The sequence below is a fragment of the Penaeus monodon genome, chromosome 4, assembly GCF_015228065.2.
Source record: "Penaeus monodon isolate SGIC_2016 chromosome 4, NSTDA_Pmon_1, whole genome shotgun sequence".
In the NCBI taxonomy this organism is placed as follows: Eukaryota; Metazoa; Arthropoda; class Malacostraca; order Decapoda; family Penaeidae; genus Penaeus; species Penaeus monodon.
The window spans coordinates 4,877,809-4,882,906 of NC_051389.1; the positions used below are offsets into that span (position 1 = coordinate 4,877,809).

General features: G+C 35.7%; 1 long non-coding RNA gene across 1 annotated transcript; it reads left to right on the forward strand.

The window, feature by feature from the left end:
- Positions 1-1,331: 1,331 nt before the first annotated feature.
- Positions 1,332-4,867, forward strand: LOC119598622. Its single transcript, XR_005230982.1, has 3 exons — positions 1,332-1,955; positions 2,052-2,253; positions 4,660-4,867. It is a non-coding gene; the product is annotated as an uncharacterized LOC119598622 (long non-coding RNA).
- The last annotated feature ends 231 nt before the right edge of the window (positions 4,868-5,098 follow it).

Here is a 5,098-nt window from a genome sequence, read left to right on the forward strand (position 1 = left end):
TTTTGTTTTATTTGTTGTGGAGGTTCTTAGCTGTGTTTTTTTGTTGTTTTTTTGTTTTGTTTTGTTTCAGGTGGTCGCGTGTATGAGTGTTAGTGTGTTAGTGTGTGTTAGTGTGTGTTAGTGTGTGTGTGTGTGTGTGTGTGTGTGTGTGTGTGTGTGTGTGTGTGTGTGTGTGTGTGTGTGTGACTTAAATAAAGAAGAATGACACTAATGGTAGAAACAGTTTATCTTATATAATCATAATCTCATTTGATTTATATTCATTTGTCTGTTTATGCAATCAGTTCTTCATTCACACACACACACACACACACACACACACACACACACACACACACAAATACTCTCTCTCTCTTTCCCTCTTCTGTATGCGTACGTATACACTTTTTCACACGTTTATGTCTATGTCCAACCCTGATAACAAAAGACTTCCTGAAAATATAAAGACATCACAAATACGCATAAAAGAATAAAGCCAATAACAAATAAGAAAAGACCTCTCTGCAATTTGGCCCTAAATCTAACAACCCCATAACACCACCATAAAATCACCACCACAGCCACCATTTCGCACAAACCACAACAGTTACTCTACCGTCCGTCCGTAAGGCTCAAATTATTGGCGTAATTAGCTTGCAACTCGCTATGTCACTTCCGCTTAGTTCAGGCTTATGTAGTACTTTTCGTATACCTGCGAGCTTATCAGTGTATATATAATATATATATATATATATATATATATATATATATATATATATATATATATATATATATATATATATATTATATATTATATATATACATATTATATATAATAATAATATATATATACATAATAACAAAAATCAACATAATCATAGTTATGATACATACATATATACATACATATATAATAAAGAGCAAGACAATTGTTGTTGTTACATCTAGTGTACAAGAGAAGAAATAAAAAAATAAAATAGAGTAAAAAAGGAAAAAGCGATGAGAGAGGAAAAGCAAAAATAAAAACCTAGACATGTCGGGCGCAGACAAGGGATTCGGAGCATCAGCACTCGGGGAGAGGAAATAAAAAATAATAAGGACAAGGAGAAAAAAAGGAAATAATCAGATAAATGTCAAAAAGGAAAAGACCGACACAGCGCCCGCGCTGGGTATCACGAGCGTCCCTTCAAACCTCGGTGGGCAGAAGAGACCCACAAAACAACAGGGTTAAAAACGACAGTATGAAAGTAAAACAAAACCAGTCCTTTCCGAGAGCAAAAATTTTTTAAGTCGGCGAGAAGGGGAGAGTAAAAAAAAATATTCAAAACTGTCATACGGCAACACCAGCGAGAAGAAAACGGGGGTTGGAGTCGTTTTTTTTTTTTTTTTTTTTTTTTTTTTTTTAAGGGAAAGGGGGGTGTTTAACAAAAAGATTTATGCGTGCGAGTTTCCTGTGTCTTTGTGGGTAGGAATTTGAAGTTTGGAATGCCAAGTGTTTGCGTTTGGTTGTGCATGTGTCGCCGCGAATGATCCAGGCGTCAAGGGCGCCACTGACCTGGCCATGAATATAATTGAAGGTGAACGTCAAAGGAATCTTCAGCAGTGAGATCCTACCAAGTAAGTCGATTTATGGCCGTCTATTACCGAAGATGACGCTGCATAATTTCCGATTGCATGTCTTGTCTGGTTGATCAAATGAGACTGAGTTATATCAAGCGCAAGATAATGGTGGGGAGGGGGGGACATTGTCAACCACGAAATAAAGTAATGAAATGATCACAGACACCCTGAAAAATCCCGAAATGGCAACTGCCCGGTAACTTCCTCACGCTCATTCTTCGCTGCCCGTTCAGTTTACCTCTAAGACGCGGAGGTGAGGTATATCGTCTCCCGCCGCGCCATGTGTGAATAAGCCTCCCGCAGTCGATGCCAATACCAAACACCTTTCAAGAAACTCCAAAGAAACCAAAGACCAGGTAAGTCCTCGGACCGCCATCCCCCTCTCTGTCTCTCTCGACCGGACGCCACCAGCACATGCCACTTAGCCTAGATCCATCGTATTAAATTACCAGGTATTTTGGCTCACTACCTGATGGACTCGCGAGGCATTGACATCACCCACCAGAAGCGGGAGTTGCGGCAAGTAATTACCTGTCGTGTTGTGAGCCCCCATCGCTCGGTCGTCGCGCGCCCTCGGGACAAACAGGGACACCAGCTGGACACGCAAGCCACACGCCAAGCCTACTGTCAACGTACAGATGGTGCGGGTTGAGGGTAAGCCTACTACTTAGGTTGTGTGGATCGGCGTGGCGGAAATGGCTTGAGAGATGTGGTAATGACATGTGGACAAGTGAAATCTGAAAAAGTTTCTCTGAGAGCTATACGTATTATAAATGTTATTATCATCATTGTCATTATCATTATTAACTATTATTGTTATTATCGTTATTATTATTATTGTTATTTTCATTGTTATTGTTATCATTATCATTACTCCATCATCAGTACATCATTATTATTATTATTATTATTATTATTATTATTATTATTATTATTATTATTATTATTATTTAGTAGTAGTAGTAGTAGTAGTATTACTGTTGTTTTTATTATTGTTATTGGTATTATCATCATCATTATCATTAATCATTATCATTGTTAATATCATTACCATTATTAATTATTATCATTGTTATTATTATTATTATTATTATTATTATTATATTATTATTATTATTATTATTATTATTATTATTATTATTATTATTATTATTATTATTATTATTATTATTATTATTATTATTATTATTGCTGTTGTTGTTGTTATTTATGCAATTATTAGTTAACAATAATTGAATGTATATATCGGGTTATGCTGTTTTTTATATTTATATATAATCATAGTGCATGATGGCATTAATGTTGCAAGAAAGAACAACACTGCACAGCGCTACGTGAAATGTATGGTCACATAAGCAGTGATACGTCGAACTTTCGTCAACAATTTCGTTGAAGAGTTACAAGGAAAAAATACTTTGTGAAAGAACGGTTGTTAGTGAGTAAACTATCCATTATAGTGTAAAAAATACCAAATGTATTATATCTTATCAAGCATTTTGATATACGTGATATAGAGCATATATAGCACAGCCAAACTGCAGTGAATTTATACGGATTACTGAACAAATTAACCGAGCACATTACACATGTTATTTAATACCGTTGCATGCCAGAATAAAAAAAAAAAATCCATGGACCTTTACGACTCAAACTGACATTGAGTCTCACCTCTGAATGATACGTGATTTATATTCAGTGCAAGTTAACAATGGAACCTCACAGTAACATACATTACACACCCTATCACTTCCTCCCTCTCTCAGACGACCGAGAAATTGCTTTCGGTAAATTGTACCTCTTTGGAAACAGGTCGCGAGATGCTGTTCGTGAACTTTGCCTGGTTTTAAAGTTGGTGGTGATGGCATGTTGATGATGGTGATGGTAATGAGTGATGGTGATGATAGTGGTAATGACGGTGATGTTGATGGTGAGTGATGGTGATGGTAATGATAGTGAGTGATAGTGATGGTGATGATAGTGAGTGATGGCGATGAAAAAGAGAGTAATGGTGACGTGCGCGAGAAGGATGGTGATAGTGATGGTATTGGCAAAGATAGTGAGAGTGGTGTTGGTGACGATGATAGTTCTGTTGATGGTGATGGCAGTGGTAGCTAAATTATCATAAAGATTGCGGCAGTAATAAAGAAACTGATACAATAATGAGGAAGATGATGATGGTGACACTTTAGCCATTACATTATTGATAATAATGATAATTGTTAATAATAATGAATGTGTTAGTAATAATGATAGTAATAACATAATAATAATGATAAGGATATTGGTAATGGTAATGATAACAATGATAGTAATAATAATAGTAATAACAATAATGATGATAAAAAAGATAACAGCAGTGTTAACAACAACAATAATAATAACAAAAATAATGATGCTACATTAACTACTGCTAATGATAATTAAACCATAGGTGATGCATCAACATTAGTAATGATAACAGTAATATTATTTAGAATGGTATTAACAGCTGTACCAATAGTGATATCGGTGTGAAGGATGCATTAGCGACAAAGTCGTTAATGTTAAACAAGACAGGATAATTCTTGACTTTTGATCGAAGAGCATATAATGGACAAGAACAAGCCATCGATGATTATGATATATATTATATTAGAATGTATATGATGACCCGATAAAACGCATAAAAAATAGGCATATTTTCAGAGCTAGAATAATATGATAGTCGACTGTGGATGATAAATTAACATGCCTAAGTATATTAAAGCAATAAAACGCTAACACACCATCGAAAGAACGAATTTCACGGCGGAAATCCACAGCAAAGAATGAAACTAATTCGTAACGTTTCGAGACACGGTAAGAGTTCCTCATCAGACGGACAAATAACCGAAATTAAATCGTCTCTGCGTACACTTTACTGTGCTTCTGTTTGTGTTTAAGAAAATTAATCCTACATTACCAAATCTCCATTTTCTTTCCCCACAACCTTCGGCTTTCTCGACGCTGATTTTTTTTTTTTCGAAACGAGAGAGAAATAAATATTCAAACTCAACTCTTTCTTTTCTCTCTCCTTCTCAGAGACCGATGGAAGAGAGAGTGTTGAAGAACTCGGGAGAGTTTTTGGATCGAAGGGTAACCGTATAAGGAGAAAATTGAGTTGGTGTTTCTGTCATTTATTTTTCGCCCGCGGCCATCTCTCTGGTTCAGCTGTGTCGACTACAATTTGCCGTCCACTTATCCCCCCGCACTGAACAGTTGCCACGTGGTACTGAGAAAAAAAAAAGAGTAACCCTTTCATTTTTTTATATATACATCTCGTTTGTCATTTAGAAAAAAATCTTTCTCTTTCTCTCTCTCTTTTTCCCTTTATTGTGGTGTTAAATATCGCATTTCGATCTTCATGAAATTAGGGAGAGGACCGGGAGTATGGCGGCTATAGAATCGTCATAAAACACGACGGAGTGAGTGAGCGTTTAGGAATATTTTAGTGATTTTTAAATTTTTTTATGTATAGTGT